The 25,572-nt window shown below is 37.8% G+C and overlaps 1 long non-coding RNA gene across 1 annotated transcript in view; it reads left to right on the forward strand.

Annotated features, from left to right (window-relative positions):
• Positions 1-25,572, forward strand: part of LOC129400067 (uncharacterized) — a 220,964-nt gene that overhangs the window by 178,974 nt on the left and 16,418 nt on the right. Inside the window, exons 9-10 of the long non-coding RNA XR_008627411.1 lie at positions 10,221-10,558; positions 11,681-11,770. This is a non-coding gene — a long non-coding RNA (uncharacterized LOC129400067). The remainder of the gene's footprint in view (positions 1-10,220; positions 10,559-11,680; positions 11,771-25,572) is intronic.

Genomic DNA, 25,572 nt, shown 5'->3' on the forward strand with positions numbered 1-25,572 from the left:
GACATTACTGGCACCTGCTCTGGCAAATTGATGAACAACAGGATGACAGTGATGACAGTGATGACATATATATATATATATATATATATATACACATACATGCATCTGCAAACAAACATGGATGATATCCTTTCATTGTTTTCTTTATGCCCTAGAAATTTATCACCTGAAAATTAAAGAAGTGCTGGTGGAGGGATACTTCTAGTAGGGGTGGACACAGGGCTTTTAGGGGAGTGGCAGCAGTTTGAGGGCAAGTTTTTTAGAGAATGGGATAACTAAAGGGAGTGTGCACCTCTGAGAAGTCTATGCAGTCCACTGCCCTGTGAGAAAGCTGTACACCTGGGCGCTGGTGAGACTGCATGCTGACACACACCTGACTACCCCTTTCCAGTGAGCGCCCCGGAGGAAGTTCACATAGTGGGTAAGTGCCCTGCTTTAATGTCCTGTGCAACAGCCAAGTCTTTAAAGTGGAAACTACTGAACAATGTATTTCAAACCATATGACCAAGGTATTTTGATTATGATGAGGTCTCATCACTTAAGAGGCCCAGGGGCCCAGTGCTTTTATTTTTCTGTATTTATTGTCTCTTCCCTCCTTCCTCTTCCAGGCTCCAATCCAAATTACCTGCCAACAGTTTGATCTAAAGGTGACTTCTATGAGAAATAATATGGCAAAATGAATAAACATGTTTAATAGTTTTTCTGTGAATTCAGATCTGTCACATGCATACTAAATATCCTTTCAGATTGGCATAGCATAGTAGTAGCCAATACTTTTTTGTACTCTTCTATACATATTAAATGTATTCACCTCTTTTTTTCATATAAATTTATTCATTTCTCTGGATGATCCCACTCATTTTTGGAATATAGAGAGATAAGATAATAGAAAAAGCAATGAGTGGGGAAAACAGATACTAGAGGCTACTTCAGACACTAGTAAAGGGTCATGGGTACATTAAGGTGGTGGGGTGCAGTGATTTTATATATCATTACCATAAATTTTAATACTAATGGAATAACCTAATATATATAAATTGGTATTTTTATTTTAAATTTGATAGGTTTCACTATTAGTGATCTTTCAATGCTAGGTAAATGGAGTCAGAAAAGTTTAATAATTTTTTTGAGGTTACCTCAGGGTATCTGAACACTGCTCTGAGTTTTATGATCTAATACTGTCTAACAATGTCATCTCTTTCCAATACCTTCTTCTCTGAAAGTATTTTGTTGTTTGTTTTTTGGTCCACATGTAGCAGTGCTCAAGGATCTCCTGGATCCATGCTCAGGGAACATTCCTTGTGAGCTTGGGGGACCATATGTGGTGCTGGGGGTTAAATCCAGGTCAGTTGCAGGCAAGGCAAACCCCTACCAGCTATCTTCTCTCTCCAGCTCTCTAAGGTGAATTTTTCTTGCAGTTTTGTTCTATTTTGTTGTTGTTGAAGATAAGAGAATGCTAAACAAATCACACTGATAATAAAGCCACTATGTGTTCATACTGTCATTAGTAGTACTTCACTAAGACCTTTACACAGCACTGTAGCACTGTCGTCCCATTGTTCATCGATTTGCTCGAGCGGGCACCAGTAACATTTCCATTGTGAGACTTGTTGTTACTGTCTTTGGCAAATTGACTATGCCACAGGTAGCTTGCCAGGCTCTGCTGTGCGGGCAGGATACTCTCGGTAGCTTGCCGGGCTCTCTGAGAAGGACAGAGGAATCGAACTGGGGTCGGCTGCATGCAAGGAAAACGCCCTACCCGCTGCGCTCATATACTTCCAATAAAACACGTTTTTAAAATAGTACTTAGCATCACTAAATCCTGCAACGCTTTTTGCTGATTTGTTGTGTTCTATTTTAGTCTAGTCCAGTTTTATATTCAGTTTAGTTTTCAAAGGTGATCAAGACCAACAAGTTGATTTTGTGAGCCACAGGTGGGTCAACAATCAACTGTTTGAAAACCAACCTTGTGTCTTGTATTAGACTAACTTACAAAGTCAAATTTTCCTCCGCCTTCATGTGCTGAAATTCAGGAGCACAAAAATGCCACTATATATAAATATAAAACTTTCTATTTTTCTTAAATTATTATTTGTTCTTGCCCTGGAATAACAACAGATATGGGGCTAACACATTTCAGTAATTTAGGCTCTGGAAACTCATTTCATTTTTCTTCAGTGAGTCCTTGCAATGTGTTTTCTTCCCTTCTTGTGACTTTCTTAAGAGGAGTGTGTTATATATTTAAAAGAAAGAATTCAGATCACACATCAGATTTTGATATTGTGAAAATCAAAGTGCCTGGCAAGCCCCCTGTGGCATAGTCAATATGCCAAAAACAGTAACAACAAATCTTACAGTGGAGACTTTACTGGTGCCCGCTCAAGCAAATTGATGAACAGGACGACAGTGCTACAGTGCAAGACAGTGCTATTGTGAAAATCAAATAAATGTGTATCAAATATTTGGAGATAAATTCAAGTTCTTTCTGTGAATTTCCAATACTGTATAAGCCCTATTTTCTTGTTTCATCAATATTATGCAATCAACACTCTTAGAATATAAAATCCAAAGCTCATGTCCTGATAATTTGGTCTGATACATTCTGTCAGAAGTAGCAGTGTGACCTGGAGATTTGCATCTTTCAATGGTGCAGAGAGAAAATAAACCTCAAGGAATGAATTGAAATGCATTTAATTTTATTTCTTTGACTCTTGTGCATTTTAATTTTCTTTCTTTTTGTGAAATGCATTCTTGGAAAGAAAAAAGGGAGCTAGTATATTTGAAAGGGTGGTAAAAAAATAAAGGTTTGAAGTTCTGCTTATTTATATTTTGTTTATTTTTAAAACATGTTATCAAAATATCCCTACCCAATGGAACTGAAATGTTTTTTTTAATTTTATTTTCATAAAGTTGTTCACAATAATTATTTACATTCAACATTTCAACACCAGTCCCACACCATTACACCTTCCCACCACCATTATTTCGAATTTTCCCACCACTACCCAAGGCTGCCCCATAGGCAGTTGCTAAATAATTTATTTTGTATTGCTAGCTATGAATAGCATGAGATGTTGTTCTGCTGCTAAAGTGGCTGTGTGCTCCTGGAATTCTAAAATATTTTAAATATTTGGGGTCCAGAGGCATCTCTGTGGCATTCTGCTCTCTTTTGAATTCATTTGTGAGTCTCTGAATCTGGCCTTTAATGCACTTAAATGATGCCCAGAGGCAATTCTTGGGCTTGACTGCCAGGGAACCTGAAGGGTGGGGTGATGGGGGGAGGTCGCCCATCCCTGACTCCGTGAAGTCTGACATTTTTAATAACTGGTCCGGCATAACTGGGTTTTTCTGCAGATTTATTCTCATGTGGGGGGGGGGGGGCGCTCAGGATGAGCCTATGAGGGTCTGCTGTGAGCATGGCGGTGATTATGTTCTGGAGGTTTGCAGCTGCCAGGGATCATCTGTGGCAGGTAGAGGAATACTCATGCCCACCTCTGAGGTGTCCCAGTGAAATCGAACTAGTGTGGGGTGGGGAGACATCTCTGTGGCATGATGCTTTCTTCCGAGATTAATTTGTGAGTCTCTGGTTTTGATTTCTTTCAAGATTTATTTATGGATCTCTGAAGCAAGGCCAATAAATAAGCTTGTATAGCTGAGTCGGAGGTGGTTTGTGGGTATGACTTCCACACACCTAACTTTGGGCTGTATTTCTCTGTAAACTTGGTCCCAAGTTGTTGGGGTCTGGCCAGAGGCACAGAGGCAGTTTTGGGGTGTCAGGAAGCCTGAAGACACCATCAGGCTTCTGATGCACTCGCCCCGCAGGTACAGGTTGACTTGATGTGTGGCACCATACCCCCAGAAACATATTCTGAAAATGGCCAAATTGTACTTTAGGAGTAAATGATTTATAAAGACCAGAGGGACACAAATAATACCAGAGTATTAAAATTGTGTAGGAGTTAAATTTTGAAAATATTTATGGATAATGGTTTTCTTTCTCTCAAAAATTGTTGGTTTCCTTGCCCTTCCCCTTTCTAAATCAAGATTGAGTCATATTTTAACACACCATGATGAGCGATGATCCCGAATAGATTGCCTATTCAAAAAACCAGTATTTATATTTGACATTGAAATGTGCTTTATTAGAGCAGTGTTGCAAAAGGCAGTCCAAAATGTGCTCATTCCCTGAGTATCACCGTATGGCAGATCTTTCCAGTAGCTTGTTATAGAGCTGGAAGAGGTGAAACAAGGACTCTAATATTATATTGCAAATAGATTCTTAGGCTGTAGTTCATCAAAACTTGTCCAATGACTATTTAAAAAAATGTTATTGCAATCACCATAAGTTACAATACTGCTAATGATTGGGTTTCTGCATACAATGTTCCAACCTTACAGACTCCATATATTCCTTTCCCTGTACCATTGTCTCAATGATCTCCCCTGAGTACCCTCCCTCACCCAATGCAACTGCCTCTCCATCACAGAAAGATCAGCACTATGGAATAGTTCTTATATTCTGTTGCCTTTGGCCACTTGTATCTTCTCACTATGCTTCTCCATATCCCACATATGAAAGAAATCATTCTGTATCTGTCCCTCTGCTTCTGGCCCACTTCACTCCACATCATCCCTCCCAGGTTCAACCATGTACTGGCAAATTTCATGATTTTATCTTTTCTTATAGCTGAGTAGTATTCCGCTGTGCATACGTACACAGCACAGTTTCTTTATCCACACAAGTTGTTTCCAGGATAGAATTTTTGGGTTTTTTTGCAGGGGGGTTGATGCCCAGAGGAGGAATTTCTGCATCATATGAGCTCACTTCTTAGCTTTTTGAGTAGTACCCATATATTTTCCCAAAATTGCTGAACCAGTCCACATTTTCAACAGCAGTGAATGAGAGACCCTTTTTCCTACAATATACCAACACGGGTCATCATCATCATCATCATCCCATTGATCATCGAATTTCTCAAGAGGTCTCAGTAACGTCTTCACTTATCCTAGCCCTGAGATTTCAGAAGCCTCTCTTTACTCATCCTTCCCAAGGATGCCACATCGGAGGCTCTTTCAGGGACAGGGGAATGAGACCCAGCACTGTTACTAGTTTGGGCATATGAATACACCATGGGGAGTTTGCTAGGCTCTCCCATGTGGGCAGGAAACTCTCGGTAGTTAGCCAGGTTCTCCCAGAGGGAGAACTAGGCTAGAAGATGTCTTCTAGGTGCTTGGTTTTATAGTCCCTGGATGTTGGCCATTGGTGGGATTACACGGTGCCGGGGGCAATCCCTGGGTGTGACCGCCTAGCTACTGGAAAATGGGAAATCTGGGCAGAAGAGGCCCAGTCCTGATCAACATGGGTAGTTTGCGTTATTTTGATATGTGCCAGTTTCAAGGGCGTGTAGTGATTCCCATCTTTTTAAAACTGCAACATATATCTTAGATGGACTTGCTTAACAAGAACTGAAGAGTCACAGTGTAATTCCTTCAGAGTTTTCCATCAGTGGCAGGGGCCAGAGAATACGCAAGGTCAGCAGATTCCAGAACCTATGCCCGGTGATGATGTACATGACACTTCGAGGACCACTGTTCCTAGCCTAGCCCCATTTTGTGGCATTAGTATATTTGAACTTAATCCTCAGTTTAAAATACAGAGACTTCCTGATTTCTTTAGGGAATAATTCTCAAAAGAATTCACAAAGGCAACCATTATAGCCATAAAAATGTTGTTCCACTCACATAGAAGTTTAAAGTCAGCCTGTTTTCCCCAGATACTATCTTTTGAGAAGGAAAAGGAAAAGATAGCATTATCAGACCTTATGACTATGCATAAATAAATGGAACAGACTTCACCTCTCCCACCCCTCCCCCCGACCTAGTCTCTTCATTCAGCAATGCACCCTGTAATTCAGAAAAACCACCTATAAGTAAAATAAGACTTTGGAAACACACATGCTGTGAAATATGGAGAATATTAATATCAAAAAAATAAATGAAAAAGAAAATCAGGAAAGCAAAGAGTGAGAGAAGAGTGCATACAAAGTTAAGCAAAATAATCAAGGGAAAGCAGAGCTCTCAGTAACTGTCACTAAATAGTTTATCGACTGACTTATGGGGCCAGGGACTAACTAGAGCAGGTCTAAATGTGATTCTCTTTCCCACAATTCTTCAGGGCAATTGATGCAGAACAAAGTTGTGGTTTATCCCCTAAAGAGCACCTGTGTCAGCCATCCTGAGTCCCAGGAAGAGTGGGAGACAGTGGATGGCTTTAAGAGAAAGAGACTTCATTAAAATTCAAAGGAAAAAATCAGCTGAGAGGATTTTAAACACATTACACATTTATTGAACAAACACTGCTAAAGACGTTTCAGCAAAGTGTGTGTTTAAAAAGTAATAAATAGCTATTGTGCTTACTTCATAAACTTGTCAGACTGTCTTCATTTTATTTTCCTGAACAAACTGAATTTCTGTACTGCTCATCCCCAGTCAGTTAATAAATACATCACCCTAAAAAGTGCTGTGGTATTAAATTTACAGCAGATAAAATATGGATGAAGTTACTGTGCTTCAGGTATGTCAAGTGTGATTTAATATCTCACACTCCCCTCACAAGGAGTAAAAGATTATTCGACTGCTTCAACCGCCAGAGAGCGACCTTTGCCCCTGAGTAACAGCCACTCAGCAAATAGCACCAAATGAAGAGGGAGAATAACATATAGATTTGCCATAAGAAAAAACTAATCTAAATCCATATATCAAATCTGCTGATCAGAGCGCTTGAGAAAATGCCTCATAATCTTTAGCATGCAATTGCAGAAAGTTTGAGCAGACAGTAAACCTTCCTGGAAATATATGAGATTTTTTTTCACCTTATTATTATTTGCCTTTTATATCATTGGAATCAAATCTCCTTAGAAGAAAATGCTCTTTGACTTAATGTCTTAGCAGTATTTTCTTTTTTGTGGGACTGAAAGCTCTTTGAGCATTTCAGAGACCTGGGAAATCTTATAAAAGAAAGCATTGTTCCCCAGAGAAATTTCTCAACAATCTGATACATATATATACATGTATATATATATATATACATATATACATATATATAACAACTTCTCTAAATGATACAAAATAAGATCTCCAAGGAAAACTTTTATTAGCACACAAAATAAATTCTTATGACTAATATTTTGCCATTTTAAAAGACCGGTGTCTAACAGAGTTCTCTGCACTTCAAAGGTCGGAGAGAAATGAGTTTTAAAACAAGATTCAGAATAAAGCAAAGTGCTGCTGAGCTATTTTTATTTCAAATATATGAAAGCAGAGTTGGTAACTGCCATGTAGAAATCTTCAAAGCAGGATTGCCAAGGGTCTTTCTCTAAAGACTACTGTGAAAAAAAAATAAACGGGCAATTAAAGAGACTTTTTCCGATTCTCAGTGGAAGGGAAGGAAGTGGCCAGCTGTCCCAAGGGCTCGGACATCTTCTTTTTTCCCAAGGAGTAATTGTGCCTTTGCTAATGAAAAAAAAAAAAAATCTCTAGATCCGGGCCTTTACAAATAAAAGCTTCAGTGGCCTCCCCCAAAGTGTAACTGCTCCACGGTTTCACGATTTGAGACTTTTTTTGTTTGTTTTTCACGGGCACTTTTTTGTTCAATTGGTAATTGGTTTTACCGAGCCAAGAGGGAACGGGGGTGCGGGTCAAGGCTGTTTATTTCGAATTTCTTGAATGGTGAATTGAAGGCGTTGGCGCTAACGAAAGGTTGGCATAATAGCTGTCATTCTTAAAATCGAGGAACTGTGGGAAATATTCCAAAACAGGTGAGAGATGCGTTTGAGCGATGCTTGACCGAGGGCTTGTCTGCCTGAGTGCGCGCTGGGCGCGCACTCTCGCGTCTTTACAATAGAGGAACTATTAGAAATGGAAACTCCCTTTCAGGGAGATCGGCTGCACAGTCCTGCACCCCTGCCTTCCAAGATGGGCCCACCACTCAGCACTTGCTCCCGCAAATTGCTGTCCTCCCCTATGCCTTCTAAACTAGCACTTTCCGGGTGCAGATTGGACAGTGAATTGGCCAGGGCAGGGCGGCGTTTCTTGAGTGACAGATGTGCCTTGCTGCAGGGGTTCCCCCTGAGCTCCAGCTTCCCTGGGATCAGCTGCTCTGGGAGGAGCTGGGACTGGTCCCTTTGTTTGCATCATTTGGGAGGGTGGCGAGGGGGATAGAACGTGGGTGCTGGGGATGGGAAGGAAAGTGAGACGGGATCGAAAGGGAAAAGGAAACCAACTCTTATTAGACCTGGGGTTGTTTCATTTTTAAAAATCGTGCCTATAGGGAACCTGGACAGGGGAGCGGGAAGCAACTGAGCTAGGGTTTAGAGGTCGCTTATGCGGCCGGTTTCAAAGATGCAGTTTAAGCAGCAGCAAAGCGCCTTGGTGAGCTCTTATTTCCCAATTGTCCTGCGCTAGGAAGGTGGTAAGGAAAATAGTGCCCGAACTAGAAACAAAAATATTTTTTCAGTTAAATTTCCTCTTATCAGGACACCTTGCTAATTCCTGACTTCCCTTTCACTCACAAAGACTCTCCCCATTTTATTTTTCTAGATGGAATATATTCCTAAAATTATTTTTTAATTATTATTATTATTATTTTAAGAAAAGCTGTGAAATTCTGTTCCCAGCGGGAGCTTTCGCTCCCTTTGCTCTGAGCTGGCCAGTAGCATTTCTGCCAGTGGACCTAGTAAAGGAAGTCTCCTCAATGAATAATTTTCCCTTTTTCATTCGGATGAGCAATACATACAAGCAATATTGACCTGGGTTCTGGGCTATATTTGCAATCAAGCTTTGGGGGGAATAAACTCAACTAACTGGAAATGATCCCAAGGTAATTCATTAGCATTTCAGAACAACTAGTAAGTGGTCATTTATTTTCTAATTTTTTTAAAGCTAGCAATACCGTTAATTATCCCATTTATGAATCCTGGTAATGGCTGTTTATTTTTGATAAATAGATATTACACTGGCAGGGACAGAGCACCCCTGCATGCTACAGCAGCTTTGTTTTCAACACACCACAGCTTCAATCTCTGCCATTCACTCATGACAAAGCAGATCACAGGTGTCCTTCTCAATTTGTAACTCCTGGGGCCAGCACCACTGTTTATTTCCGCCTTTCCCTCTGCTAACACCCTCCTGGGACATGCCCACTTGGTATAAGGTGCGCCCCAAAAGAGCAGGTTTTAGCACTCACCTTTTTAATCGGAGTACTTATTAGTACTCCAGACACAGTGGCAAATGAAGCTGTAATCAACAGTTGACTTTGAACTTGGTTACTAAAGCCCAGATCAGAGCCTTGAATATCTTTTAAAGAAACTTTAATGTCTAAGAATAGTTTTAGATTCTTCCTGGAGTATCTTTAAATTGTCTTTAAATTTCTTATATTCATATATTAAAGATACTTAGAAATTAATAGGATTTTTAGAAATTAACCAGGTCTCTTGACCTACCTGAGTTAGAATTGGTAGTCACTAAAATAAAAATGACCAGAGAAAATGTTATGCAAAATTGCGTTCATGCTATGGCCAGAAATAAATTAATTTGGAGTTTTGAAAAAACAGGAAAACAAAAGCAAATAGTATTAATAAAGGAGTTAGATTATTTCATATTTTTCCTTAAAAAATCTTATACATACAATTGCCATATCAACAGAAAAACAAATTGTAGGGTGCTTATTAAATACAATCACACACACACAGTGATTCCTCTGAAGGCTATATCAATCACATCCATTTAGGAAAGAATGTATTTTATCCCAAACATGGAAAATGTGAATTTTTCCCATTCTTTTAAATCTTTGATAAACTGTATCTTGATACTATCTGCAATCCTATGATTTCTACAATTCAAAACTTTTGTAATGTATTTTTCATGCCCTCTTATCACTTGTCTGTGGGGATGACCACCCTTTTTATTTCTAATGAAGAAAAACTTTGGTAAAGTGTGTTCATGTTTTCTATTTAAAATATTCCTGAATCTTGTTATTTTCCATTTGTAAAATATTTTTCCTTCTTAGTGTTCTGTTATAATATGGAAACAGGAGACAAATTTGCCTTTTAAAAACTAAAATGTTTTTTATTTCCCTTTATACTTCCAGCATCCTAGGTAAAGCTGAGGTCAACATTCTCAGTTCCACATCAAATTATATATTCTTTTACCTTTTCTTTTAGATATCACTTGTATCATTTGCCATCCCGTTGATCTTCAATTTGCTCGAGAGGACACCAGTAACATCTCCATTCATCCCTGTTGTGTGCTGGTGTAGCCCAATGGTCTCTGCTCACTCCAGGAACAGGAAGAGCCTCAAACTATTCATTCAGGGTTTTGACAAAGAAGTCTGACCATCTTGTAGGTGGGCGGCCATGCTGTCTTTTGACGTCCTGTGGAATCCAGTCGGTAACAGCTTTAGTCTAGCGGTCATTCTGAATCAAACTACGTGTCCAGCCCATCTGATTTTTGACACCTTGGCAAATGAGACAGCGTCCCTGATTCTTGATCATCTACCAAGGTCAGAACTCCGGATTTCTCTCACTTGAGTGAAACGTGATACTCCAAGCATAGCTCTTTTGATTCCTCTTTGGGAGACCAGAGCCTCCAATTTATCTGCCTGCATTACTACCCCCTAGAAATTATATCCCCATAAGTGTGGAAGGGGTATTTATAAAGTACTTGGGTGAGGGTCCATCTTCCGTAATTTCTTCATGCTGACAAAATGAAATCTCACGCTATGTAAGGGTGTGAAATCTCTTGCTAACTTAATGTTAATGGAACCCAGACAATGGTTTATTGGGTTCACAGTTGTTACTCTGAAAGATAGATCAGATAGATTAGACAACATTTATTTTAAAATGTTAGGCCCGGATTAGAAAAGCTTTTCCTGGCCCAGGAAGGTCAAAAGTGTTTATAAGAACAAGAAAATTAAAAAAAAAATGAACAAGAAAATAAAGGCCATAGCATTTTGTTCTTTTCTTTTGCATTTTAATGGGTTTGCCATAAAAGAAAGTGTTAGTGTCTATATCTGCTTACCTTCTGTAAAAAGACATATGACTTAGATTTTTGAGAAAAAACAAATTTTCTTAAAAGGGTTTTAAGTGGCAGTGGGTTCACAGGAATGAGTAGGTTGACTCATTTTCTATCAGTCCAGTCACGTAGATGGAACTGGTCTTATCCTGGAGAGATTAAACCCATCTTGGAATTTCACAGTGGGCTTGCCAGGAGATCTTGGTGAATACCTTTTCATTTAAGCAATAGTTGATCCAAACATGATCCAGTTTTCCAGGTTTTAGTGAGACCTGAGACTACCAGGCTGAATTTTGGCTGGGGTTAATTCTCTACTTGCCTGAGACAAAACAGCCTTTCCATATTTTTGAATTGCCTGCACCTGTCTAAAAATAATAACATATTTAATTAATTTTAAACTCTCTGAGTCCAACCAGAAGCCTGTCAGTATAAAGGGCCTAACATACAATAGCTCTAATGGACTACGCTGAAGTCTTGTCTTAGGAGCTATTACATATCCGAGAAGGGAGAGGGCTAAGACTGAAGTTTCTTGACATAACTTCCCCAATATATGTATATATATGGATTAAATGAAATATGATTAAATTTCTCCACTTTTCCTGATGATTAGGAGTGCCAGACTGTATCAAGTTGAATATTTATTTTTCAAATGGAAGCTAAATCTTGAAAGACCTTCCAGTGCCACTCTGTAATGATCCAGGTAAGCCTAACCTAAGAATTATTTTCTTCAGTAACACTTTTGACACTTCTCTGGCTTTTTCAGGTGGGAAATGCTTCTAACTACCCAGTGAAGGTATCAATCTCTTTACTGAGTCTTCCCTCCTCAAGAACTTGATAGTAGTTTTCTTTATGTAAGATGTTTTCATATTGCCACTCTCAAAGTTTCTCCTGTCAGTCAAATACTTTTCTCTTCAGAGTTATGGCAGGATATCAGATTTTTATGCCATTTAAAATATTTATTATAATTCTGAAAAGTTATTAAATTTTGTTGGTTTTTTTTTAACCAAAGTGACTTGCAAGTTACAATCACCAAACACGTGATTGGTTTTCTGCTGACTTCTTTCTGTTTTACAAGTCCATAATCTTATCATCTGCAAAAATCATTTGAGCTCTATTTTTTCAATATTTACATGTCGCATTTTTATTAAATAATGTTTTTAACTAGTCATTTATTTATATTTCATCAAAGTAACATTGGTTTGAATTACAATTTTATTTTAGTAGTACAGGTTTACACCTCATCAAATTCATATCATATTTTCATTTCTCTTCTAATTGCTTTAACTGAAAAATAAATAGCAATGTTAGTAACCTTGACTTCATATAAACATTGGCAAATACTTTTACTATTTCACATAAAACAAGCCTGCATTTTGGTTTGAGATATTTCATATTCCACTTTTTATACATTATTATGGCATAATTTTATACATTATTGTATGCACATTACTATGCACATGTACATATTAAATTTTATGTAATGACTCATCAGATGATATAAGATATAGTTTCTCAGATTCAGGATGTAGCTGAGCTCTAGAGTACTAGCCTGCATTTGCAAGATTCAGTCTCCATGCACACACACACACACACACACACACACACACACACAACAGGCACACGCACTCTCTCTCTCTCTATATATATATGAATATATTTTACATAACTTGTTTATATATAGTTTCTCCATTTTACATAATTAATATTAGATACATAAATATATTTTAAAATATGTCCTTGGAATAAGCCTTTATTGACCACGATGAATACATTTTTTAAATACTGCTAAACTCATTCTAGTAATATTTATTTTAGAATTCTCATATTTATAGTAAAAAATGCATTCATAGTATTATGTTTTTAGTTTGACTTTTGGCAGATTTAATATCACTATTGTGCTACCTCAAAGACAATTTATACAATTTGTTTCATTTTTAGCACAGCTTTTGTAAATTAGAAAATCACTGTTCTTTAAATTATTAAAGAAGATCCATTTGTGTGTAGGGATCCTTTTGTATCATTTTTGCAGTCTTACTAATCTAATAAATATTTCTACATTTTATTGAATATGTTTAATGATTTATTGATATATACATAATTAGCAATAAATAAAAATTGTATTTATTGCAAGAAGAGCATCTATTTTCTTTTTTGCTTTTTAGGTCTCACCAGGTGATCTCACCAGGTGATTCCTGGCTCTGCACTCAGGAATTACTCCTGGCGATGCTCAGGGGACTATATGGGATGCTGGGAATTGAACCAGGGTTGGCCACGTGCAAGGCAAATGCCCTACCCGCTGTGCTATCACTCTAGCCCTGAGAATCTACTTTCAACTTTACCAAATTTAAAATATAAAGCTGCACAAGTTCTTTATAGTTGATTTCCTATTGATCTTATGTATTATTTTTCTAAATAACCAAATGAGTTTTTCATCCACAGATTTCTTTTTTAACATATAAAATTTGTATCATGCTTTTTTATGTATTTATATCTTTGTGCATGTCAAGGCATCAAAAACTATGCATTTTTATCAGACACTCATAGTTTTAAACAAGATCTAGATCATTCCACAGACCTGTTCAAATTTGATACAAAGGATGTCCCAAGACACTTCCGAACTCAAATTTCTGGTTATTGGACATTGAGGCTGAAAAGGAACACAGCTATCTCCAAGGACTACAAGATTGAACCTTCACTTGTGCTCAAACCCACTCAGACTTGATATCCCATGCTTTGTCAAACATTCATGACCTACCACAGGATGCTGCCAATGTACACTTGCCTTGGCACTAAAGTCGCTGCCAAGTGTTCAGAAATACCTCCCCCAATCACTCACCAGGTTTATTTGACTTTGATATTATAGTTGCTGCTTGGAACTAGTCACTGTGAAAACTAGACTCCCATTCTGGCCCTCTCTGACCCATGGTTACAGTAACCAAAAACTCATGATGATCACTCTGGTCCCCAGGAAATCAGAGACACAGCTTCTGCCTATGATAGTGAACTTCTACTCACCAGCTCCTACTCCTCTAGACAATCAACTCTCACTCCAGGCTCTCACCTAGCACCAGTCATAATTATGAAAAAGAAAACTGGGAGGAATTCCAGGTAAATCATCGCTTTGTACACAGTCTGATGAAGACTTTGAAGCAACAATCCCAACGATTCTCACTGAAATGAGAAAATCAGTGGAAGAGAAATGCAACAAGAATACACAAAGTATGAGAAAAATTTAATTACAAATCATTGACCTAGAGAATACAGTAGTTGGACTAAGAAGTGTACTAGAAGGACACAACAGCAGAATAAAAGACACTGTAAATTAAATGATTGAGTTTGAAGGTAAGGTAGAAGAAACCATAAAAAAGAACAAACAAAAGATGAAGTTTGAAAAAACTGAAGCTTCTACATCTCAAAATAAATGGTGACCAAAATACAAAGTCCACAGAATGGGAAAAACTATTTACCCAGAACATATCTGATAAGGGATTAATTTCCAAGGCAGTGGTAAAACTGTACAAGAAAAAAATCCAACTCCATCAAAAGCTGGGAGAAGAAATGAACAAAACCTCCCTCAAAGAAGAAATACAAATGGTAAAGAAATAAAAGAAAAAATGTTCTACATTATTAATCATCAGTGAGATGAAAATCAAAACTGTCACTGTCACTGTCATCCTGTTGCTCATCAATTTGCTCAAGCGGGCACCAGTAACGTCTCCATTGTGAGACTTGTTACTGCTTCTGGCATACTGAATATGCCACGGGGAGCTTGCCAGGCTCTGCCATGCGAGTGAGATACTCTCGATAGCTTGCCAGGCTCTCCGAGAGGGGCGGAGGAATCGAACCCAGGTTGGCCGCATGCAAGGCTAACGCCCTATCACTGTGCTATCGCTCAAGCCCCGCAAATCAAAACAACAATGAGATATTATCTCACACCATAGAGATATACACACATCCAAGAGAACAAGAGCAACTAGTGCTGGAGCTGATTCAGGAGAAAGAAACTCTCATTGTTGGTGAGAATGCCTACTGCTCCAGCCCTTTTGAAAACCAATATGGGCTTCCCTCAAAAAGTTAGAAAACTGAGCTTCCGTACAACCCAGCAATATCTTGGGCTGGAAGCCCAAAACACACTGTAGAAAAAACATCTGCACTCCTATGTTTATTGCAGAACTATTCACAATAGTTCTGGAAACAACCCAACTGCCTGAGAACAAATGACTGAATAAAGAAATGATGGTACACCTACACAATGTAATACTACATAGCCACCAGAAAAAAAAAAAAACAAAGTCATGAAATTTGCTTATGAATGGAAGGACATACTGTGCTGAATGAAATGATTCCAAGGGAGAAGGACAGATAGAATGATTGGACTCATTTGTGGAATATAAAAAAAGCATAGTATGAGACTAATGCCAAAGAACAGTGGAAACGAGGGCTAGGACAAATGGTCCATGGTTGCCAGCTTGCCACAAGTGGTGGTAGGGGAGGGCAGCTTAGGTAGAGAAGGGACTACTATGTCAAAGATAGATGGAAATAATCACTCTGAACAAGAACTGAGTGCTGAGAATAGGTAAACATGACAATCTTTCAGTACCTGTATTGCAAACCATGATGCTCAAAAGGAAAGAGAGAGAGAATAAAAGAAAGAGATGAAAAATTCCTGCCATAGAGATAGACTGGTGAGTAGGAGGGAAACTGGGAACATTGGTAGTGGGAAGTGTACACTGGCAAAAGGTCAGGTGATGGAACATTGTATGATTGAAACTCAATCACGAACAACTTTGTAACTGTGTATCTCACAGTGTTCAATGACATATATATATATATACATTTAAAGAAAAAATGAAGTTAATATTAACGTTAAGGATTGCGGAACAGCATAAACAGAATCTGCATTCTCATTACAGGACTTTCAATTGGATGAAACAAAGAGAAAGTAGAGATTTTGTTTCTCTTCTTATACTATAGTATAGATAATATGATTTCAATAATGTTTATATTATTGGCATACAATTTTACTACACAACATCACTACCAAAGTACCCCGAACCTCCACACCTGTTGCTATGTCATTCCTAGTCTGATCTTTATTTCTCCTTATCCATTCCACACTGTTTTTCATCAATTTTGTAATATAAGGCCGAGGTGTGTCACTGTGTTAGTTTTCTTAATTAGAGATATAATGACTGAGATCTTCTACAAAGAAGAAAAAAGGCAAATAGTTTAAAAGACAAATGTCGAATCAGAGATAGAATCTCTAAAACAACAAAAGAAAGTGGAAGACACAAATAAGAAAGGGGATTTCTCCTTGAAAATCTATAGGCCAAAAGAATTTACATAATCACAATTTACATTTATATTGTTAAAATTTCCAACTGAAAATATTCTATTCAGCATATTATTACTCAAATTAAAAGGAGTGAATAAACAATTTTCAGGTAGTTTTCTTCAATTATTATGTTAACTGGTTCTGCAAGGGAAAAAGAACTGGTGCACATGTCTGCATGCAAGAAACCCAAGTTCTATCCCCAGTACCATTGGAGTGACCTCCAAACCATGAGTAGTCCTTGAAGAATATTAAGTGTGACCCAAAATGAACAAAGGAAAAAGCAAGCAAAAGAAAAACTAAGGGGCTGGAGAGATATCACTGGTGGGTAGGGCATTTGCCTTGCATGTGGTCAACCTGGTTTCAATCCCAGCATGCCATATGGTTCCTTGAGCCTCACCAGGGGTAATTCTTGGCTACAAAGTCCTGAGCATCACCAGGTGTGCCTACAAACCAAAATAAATAAATATATACTAAAAGGTCTTATACTCCTCTTATAAGTAACAAAACACCCCAAGATAAGGAGAGTGATATTTTAATCTTTTAGAAGAAATTTCTATTTCTTCTATTTCTACAGCTTTCTATTTAAAATGAGATATACGCTTAGAACCCTAGATCAGAGGTTCCCAACTTATTTGGTCTATCACCCCCTATTCAGAAAAATAAATCACTCAGCACCCCACCCGCAGCTCCTAGAAAACTACTTTTAAGTAAGCAAATATGAAACAACCCCTTCCAGTTACAACGGCAGCTAGAACCTCCCCTATGATTTTTCTAGTTCCCCACATGGTGTAATATGACACAGCTTAAGAAAGACTAAATGTAAGTTCATGGTAAACTCCAAATAGAAATACTTGAAAGAAATCAGAAAAGATACATGAACACTAATTACTATACAAAGGTATTTATCAAAGTACAATGAGAAAGAATGAGAAGAAATAGAGAAAAACTGCAATGATACCCAAAATTATATAGAAAAATTGCAACGAGTTATTTTATATCTATAATTTTGGTGAATACCATTGGCCTTGAATCAGTAATCAGAAGGCACAGAGTGATTTGATGCATTTGGAAACAAAACCCAGACTTCTGCTGTCTGAGGTTAAGACCCACTTGAGCTTCGATGCTAAACACAGTCTCAGAGTAAAAGATTGGAAGCAGTCATACAAGCAAATGTAGCCTAAATAAAGCAGGGGAAGTCAAACTTTAGACATAATAGATTTTTATCTAGAAAAGGTAATAACAGTCAGGGATGGGCTTTATATAATTAAGGGAATCAATACATCAAAAGGACTTAGCAGTACTAAAAGACCTGAAAAGAGATATCAACCATAACACAATAGTAGTAAGAGATTGTATCACCTTCCTCTCACCACTGGGGAGATCAACCTGAAAGAAAATCAACAAGGACACAAGAGCCTTAAATGAAGAATCAGACTAACTAGGTTTATGGGGCATTTACAAGGTTCGATACCCCCAAAAGGCTAAATATACTTCCATCTCCTATGTGCATGGAACATTCTTGTCAATAAAGTCATAAATATTGAAATTTTATCAGATATCTTCTCAGACCAAATTAGAATAATGTCAAGGAAATGCTAGTAAAGTGAAATACTTGAAAAGAAAGTTAGAGGGAAACCTCAAATTTTGGAGACTAAATACAATGCTATTGAATAACTATTGGGTCAATGAGGAAACTAAAGAGGAAATCAAAAAACATCCTGAAAAAAATAAAACAACACGAATGAATATTTAGTCTCTGGGGCAGCTAGGGAGAGCCATGGTGGCTCTCCCCCTCACCACCTGGGTTCAGTGGTCTTGGCTGCTGGCCCACTCCGGGCCGCCTGCCATGGGGCAGAAGGAGGAGGAAACAAGGGCCAAGCCAGTTGATTGATCAGTTGCCGTTTATTCCATTCTCCCCACTCTCTGCCTGTTCCAGTCTCTCTGAGCCCCCCATTTTAGTCTCACACTGCCCCTCATTCCCGTATCCTCTCTCTTCTGCTCATCTCTCTGTGTTCCATCTTGCTGCCCTGAGCTCTCTTCCTCTTCCCCTCCAACTCTCTCCTCTCTCCACCCCCAGCACACTGAGCCTACCATACCCCAGTCCTGTAGCAAAATCAACATAAGAAAGCACTCCCTTTGCTCCAAGGCAAAATACCACTTAAGGTGTTTTTCTCTTTCCTTAGTCCAATAACTTAACTAACATCATTCTACTTATTAATATTTATTTTAGAAGTAGTTAGAATATACTTATTTTTGTATGGACACAGTAAGAGATACATTAAAACTTGTAAGGTGGCTCTCCTGGGAACATCTTGCCACAGACTCAGACTACAGTGCTCAGGCCAGATTAGTCTTTTCATACCCTAGCAGGGTCTGAATCTAGTTATTACTTTTTGTATCATGACAGATTTGTCCATGACCATGCTCTTAACTTATAGTTAAGCATTATGGAATTTTGGCCAGGCCCATTTTGATGCCAGGGTAGGACATAGCTCACTGCTTGCCCTGGGTCCATCCAGTCCCTCATCAGGATCCTGCTTTTGGGGTGCTAAGAAGTAAGGGCAACTGAGGCTTAAGTTGAGAGAACACATGTCCAGGAGGTAAATATCACTGAGAGTCAATTAACTCCCATGTCACAAAAGCATAGCATTAACTGTCTTTCTGTGTCCATACAAAAAGGACATTGCTCTGAATTAACTATGCAAAAGACTTAAGGAGAAGAGAAAAACAATACTTACAAGTTAACAGAGCACAAAAAAAGAAGTTACAAATAAACACAGAGGATTGGGAGCACTCTGATGGGAGTAACCCAATAAACCTAAGCTCTCTGTGGCAAGGCAGAAAGAACAAATCAATGTTATCCTACAAATGAAGATATAAGTCATCATTATACGTAGGACTCAGTAACTGTAGTATTCAGAAGGAAGTTCATAGCAATCAGACTTACAATAAAAAAAATCAGAGAAACCTCAAACACTCTAATGTCACACTCAAGAAATTAGAAAAATAATAAAACCCAAAATTACAGGCAACAAAATGATGAAAATTAAAACTGAAATAAATAAAATGTAAGTTAAAACAGAGAGGACCAATAAAACCAAGAGCTGTATATTTAAAAGAATAAACAAGATTAATAAATCCCATGTTAAGCTCACCAAGAGAATTATAAGGGAGAACAACCCAATAAACAGAACTAGAAACTGAAAGGAAGAAGTTAAAACGGATACCACAAATCAAACTTCTAGGAATGACTTTTTGCTACTAAGTTGGAAAACCTATCACTATCACTGTCATCCCGTTCCTCATCGATTTGTTTGAGCGGGCACCAGTAACGTCTCTCATTGAGAGACTTAATGCTACTGTTTTTGGCATATCCAATACACATGGGTAGCTTGCCAGGCTCTGCCGCATGGGCTTGATACTTTCGGTAGCTTGCCGGGCTCTCCTAAAGGGGTGGAGGAATCGAACTCGGGTCGGCTGCATGAAAGGCGAACGCCCAACCGCTGTGCTATCGCTCCAGCCCAAGTTGGAAAACCTAGGAGAAATAAATACATTTTCAGAGTCACAACATGCCAAAACTAAATCAGGAAGAACTAGAAAATCTGAGCATGTCTATTATAAACTAAGAAATTGAAAAAATAACTAAAATCTCCCTCAAAAAAAAGCTCAAGTCTAGATTGTTTAGTGTGTTAGAACTTCAAACCTACTTATGACCTACTTACCCTTCTCAATCTCATCCAAAATTCACATAATTAACATTATTAAATGAATCAAAGTGACCATCCTGCAATATACAGATTCAGTCAATCCCTATCAGAATTCAACCTGAAAGGTGCCCTTTAAGGAAATAGCAAAATTTGTGTGAGACCATAAAAACCCTGAATAACCAAAGCTATCCTAAGAACAAAAATCAAAGGTGTCATATGGCCCAACTTTAAATATGCTATAGAGTTGCAGAGTGGTTTTGCAAAAAATAAAAATAAATAATCAGGCACATCATAGACCAGTGGAATTGAGACAGATACAAATCCTCACTTATATACACAATTGTTTTTCAACAATGGATCATAAATAGGATAGTAACATCAATCACTGTCACTGTCATCTCATCGATTTTCTCGAGCGGGCACCAGTAACATCTCCTTTTTGGACTTCTTGTTACTATTTTTGGTATATTAAATACATCATGGGTAACTTGCCAGACTCTGCCGTGTGGGCAAGATACTCTTGGTAGCTTGTCTGGCTCTCCAAGAGGGGCAGAGGAATCAAACTCCGGTTGGTCACGTGGAAGGAGGATGCCCTACCACAGTGCTATTGTTCCAGCCCAGTAACATCAATAAATAGAAGTATTTATTGTAATATCAATAAAAATAGTAACATTAATAAACATCAATAAATAAATATGGACATTGTGAATAAACTTAGACAGAGAATGGAACACAGGCAGGTTGAAGTTGACAGTAGTATATCGGGGTTGTAAACCTAACACATGCACTGATTCAACTGACAAAAATTAAGGAAAGTCATTCAAGGTCTACTCATACTAACTTCACTTTACAGCCAGAAAATTTCCAACTAGATTGTACCTAGAAAGTTTTGAGGATTCTTCTTTGTTTGGTATGATGTTGGTGGGGGTTTTGGAGGATGGAGATTTTTTATGGGGGGCTTGGTTTCAAGACTATACTCAACAGTGTTCAACATATACTCCTGCCTGTACTCAGGTATTAAATGAAAGGAAGTTTACTCCTGTAAACTCTCTTTGGCTGCTGAAAGTTTTGTTCTGTTTTTAAGACAATAAGGCTTTTTCTTTAAAGACATAGTAGAGATCCAGTTCAACTGAAAAACCTCGATGTTATATTTAAACAAACATAAGGTACATGGGGGAAAATGTAGGTAGAACCCCACATTACATTGAAGCTAAAGGCATCTCTAAGGATGAAACACCACTGACCAAGCAAGTGGAAACAAACATAAACAAATTGGACTACACTAAATTAAGAAGCTTCTGCACCTCAAAAGAAACAGTGACCAAAATACAGAGAGAGTCCACAGAATTGGAAAGAATATTTACCCAATACCCATCTGATAAGAGATTGATATTCAGGATATACAAGACTAATAGAATTGTACAAGAAAGAAAGCTCCAACCCCATCAAAAAATGGAGAGAAGATATGAATAGAAACTTCCTCAAAAAAGAAATCCAAATGGACAAAAGGCACATGAAAAAATCCTCCATATTGCAAATCATCAGGAAGATGCAAATCAAAATAATTATTAGATATCATGATGGGCTGGTGGGCTGGAGCAATAGCATAGCAGATAGGGCACTTGCCTTTTATGCAGCCACCACAGGTTCAATTTCGCCGCCCCTCTCGGAGAGCCCAGCAAGCTACCAAGAGTATTCTGCCTGCACGGCAGAGGTATCACAATGATAGTTGGAGGGATAGTTGGAGATGGGAGATGTGTGCTGAAAGTAGATAAAAGACCAAATGTGATAGCCTCTCAGAATCTATATTGCAAACCATAATGCCCAACATTAGAGAGTATGGGGTAAATTGTCTGCATATAGGCAGAGAGTGGATGTTCGATCATTGTATGACTGAAACTCAAATATGAAAGCTTTGCAACTGTATCTCATGGTGATTCAACTGAAAAAATTATTTAAAAAGATGAATAGAACTGCAAAATAAAATTAAGAGGAAACATAGAGAATTGGACACAAAAGCCCTCAGCAAAATCTTTCAAAATGAATCCAATAACATATCAAATGATCAAACACCATGATGAAGTGAGATTCATTCCAGGGTGCAAGGATGATTCAACATAGACAAATACTTTAATGTAATAAACCATTTCAACTAAAAGTAAGTAAAATAAAATGATTATAAAAGTTGATGTAGAACTTTTGAAAAAATTCATTATCCCTTCATGATATAAAGCCCTCTAAAAAATATAGAATGAATCTTCCCCCAAGATACTAACAGCCATTTACAAAAAACCCAATCCTAGAACTCATTCAGTGATTAAAAACTGAAACCCTTTCCTCTGAGCAAATACAGAAGACAGGATATTCACTTTTCCTACTATTAATCAATATAGACATGGAAGTCCTCACTACAAAAAATAAGGAAGAGAAAGAAAGCAAATTACAAAAGAAAAACCCTCACTATTTGCAGATGACACACAGAAGATTCCACTATGAAGCTCTTGGAACCAATAAACTAATACAAAACTCATAGCTGTCACTGTCACTGTCATCCCACTGCTCATCGATTTGTTCAAGCAGGCATCAGTAATGTCTCTCATTGTGAGACTCATTGTTCCTGTTTTTGACATATCCAATGCACCACGGGTAGCTTGCCAGGCTCTGCCATGAGGGCGAGATACTCTCGATAGCTTGCTGGGCTCTCCGAGAGTGGCGGAGTAATTGAACATGGGTCAGCCGTATGAAAGGAGTAGCACAGTGCTACCACTGTGCTAGCAGTCTAAAATATTACTGTACAAAAATCTGCTGCATTTATTTACACAAATAATGATCTAGAAGACAAAGAAATTAAAAATACTACTTCATTTAAGGACTGGAGTGATAGCACAGCGGGTAGGGCTTTTTTCCTTGCACGTGGCCAACCTGGGTTCAAGTCTTCCATCCCTCTCAGAGAGCCCAGCAAGCTACCGAGAGTATCCTGCCTGCACAGCAGAGCCTGGCAAGCTACCCGTGGCATATTCAATATGCCATAAACAGTAACAACAAGTCTCACAGTGGAGACGTTACTAGTACCTGCTTGAGCAAATAGAAGAACAAAGAGACGACAGTGCTTTAGTGCTACTTCATTTAAAATAGTGTCCCAAAACATGATACCTAGATTCAACTTAGTAAATGATACAAAAGATACACACCTTGAAGTCACTTATGTCTTTTAATTTCTATCATAAGTCACTTATGGTAGAAATATATGAAGACACCAGTAAGTTAAAAAATATTTCATGTTCATTGATTGGAAGAATTAACATTGTCAAAATGACCATTGTAACCAAAGTATTGTACAGATTTGTTGCAACTCCCATCAAATTTCTTCAATGGCTTATAATGATCACAAATAAAATTTGTATGGAATTGTTAAATACCTCAAAAATATCCAAAGCCATTCTGAGAATAAAGAAGTTGGAAATATCATATTTCCTGGCTTTCAAATATACTATAAAACTATAGTAATCAAAACAGCATGGTTATAGACTAAAGATAGTCTGTATGTCCCTTAGGCAAGAATTGAGAGCCCAGGTATAAGACCTATGTAAAATCCTTACAGAGCTATGGATACTTGATCTACGATAAAGGGTTTGGGTGACTCTAGTGGAGTAAGGAAAGCCTCTTCAGTAAATGGTGCTGAGAACATGCAGAAAGCAAAAGTTTGATCTGTACCTCACTATGCAAAAAAATATTAATTCAAAGTAGAATTGAAAATTAGAATCTCGAAGATCTGAGATTGAACCAATATTAGCACAGTGGGTAGGGCTCTTGCTTTGCACTTGTAAAATTGGATTCAATCCCCAGCATTTCCTGATCTCTGCTAGGAGTGAACCCTGAGCAGAGAGCTAGGAATAACGCCTGAGCATCTCCAGGTATGGTCCCCAAAATTAAAAAGAGAAATCAAACCATAATTTTAAAATATATTAAGGAAAATATAAAAAACCCACTTCAGATTCTCAACCTCAAAGGCCTTTTTGATGATGTTCAAAATATAACAGGAACAAAACCGAGTGGAATACAACAAATTAAAAAATGTGCATGGCAAAAGAAACTCCAGAAAAAAATTAAAAGACATCCTGCTGAATGAGAGATACTATTTGTACACAATACATCAGATAAAGAAACAATAACTAGGATATAAAAAGCACTCACAAACAAAACCAATAATCACATAAATAAATAAATAGATAAATAAATAAATAAATAAATAGAGAGAGAGAGAGAGAGGCAATGAACAGACACTTCTATGAAGAGGTCATATATATGGCCAAAATATATATAAAAAATTATTTGTGTCACTTATCAGATAAATTCAAATCAAAATGACAGATTCCATTTTACACTAGAGATAGTATCATATATCAAAAAGACTGAAAAAAAACAGTATTGTCAGGTATGTGGTAATAAAGTAACTCACAATCATTATTGGATCATTATTGGTGAGCATGCTGCTGGTTCAGCCCCTTTGGAAAACAGTATGGAGATTGCTCAAAAATGTAAGAATACAGCTCTCATATAACCTAACATTTCTACTTCTTGGCATCAACCCACAAAGAACAAAAACACACTAATTTGATTGTATTCAAATCATTTTGCATTGCATAACCTTATCCTTTGTGCCAAATTTCTCTGCACCTCCCTCTTGCAAGAACATCAATACTACATTTAGGGCTTATTTGGTATAATCCAGGATAAATTTACACCTCAAGATCCTTAATATAATTACCTCAACAAGGTCATTTTTGACAAGGTAATTTAAACAGAATCCAATGATTAGATGTTAAGCATCTTGGATACCATTACCCAACCTACCAAACACAATTGCATGCTGCCTGCTAAATTCGTTTCAAGTCTAGCAATATAGACAGGTTTCAAGTAAAAATATGCAAATGGTATCTCATATAGATACTAGCCAAAGAAAATTAGAGATGGATATAAAATTCAGAATAGAATTTAGAGAAAAATATTATTACATGAGGGTAAAATATAAGTATAGGAATAGTTGAAAATATATCCAAATTAAAAGATGATTAAACTGAAAGGACAGGGAGCTGGAGAGCTATTACAGTGTGGAGGGCACTGCCTTGCACTTCACCAGCCTGGGTTCAATAGTGATCCCTTAGCACAGAGCCAGAAGTAAGCCCTGAGTACCTCCAGGTGTGATTCTGCTGCAAACAATCCTGAGTAGTTTATTCCAGGAATGCAAGACAAGTTTAATATTTGAAAATTGATCAATTTGATCTATCCTATTGCACTGTAGGACTATCGTCCCATTGTTCATCAATTTGCTCGAGTGGGCACCAGTAACGTCTCCATTGTGAGATTTGTTGTTACTGTTTTTGGCATATCAAATATGCCACAGATAGCCTGCCAGGCTCTGCCATGCAGGTGGAATACTCTCGGTAGCTTGCCAGGCTC

This window comes from Sorex araneus, chromosome X, assembly GCF_027595985.1.
Source record: "Sorex araneus isolate mSorAra2 chromosome X, mSorAra2.pri, whole genome shotgun sequence".
In the NCBI taxonomy this organism is placed as follows: domain Eukaryota; kingdom Metazoa; phylum Chordata; class Mammalia; order Eulipotyphla; family Soricidae; genus Sorex; species Sorex araneus.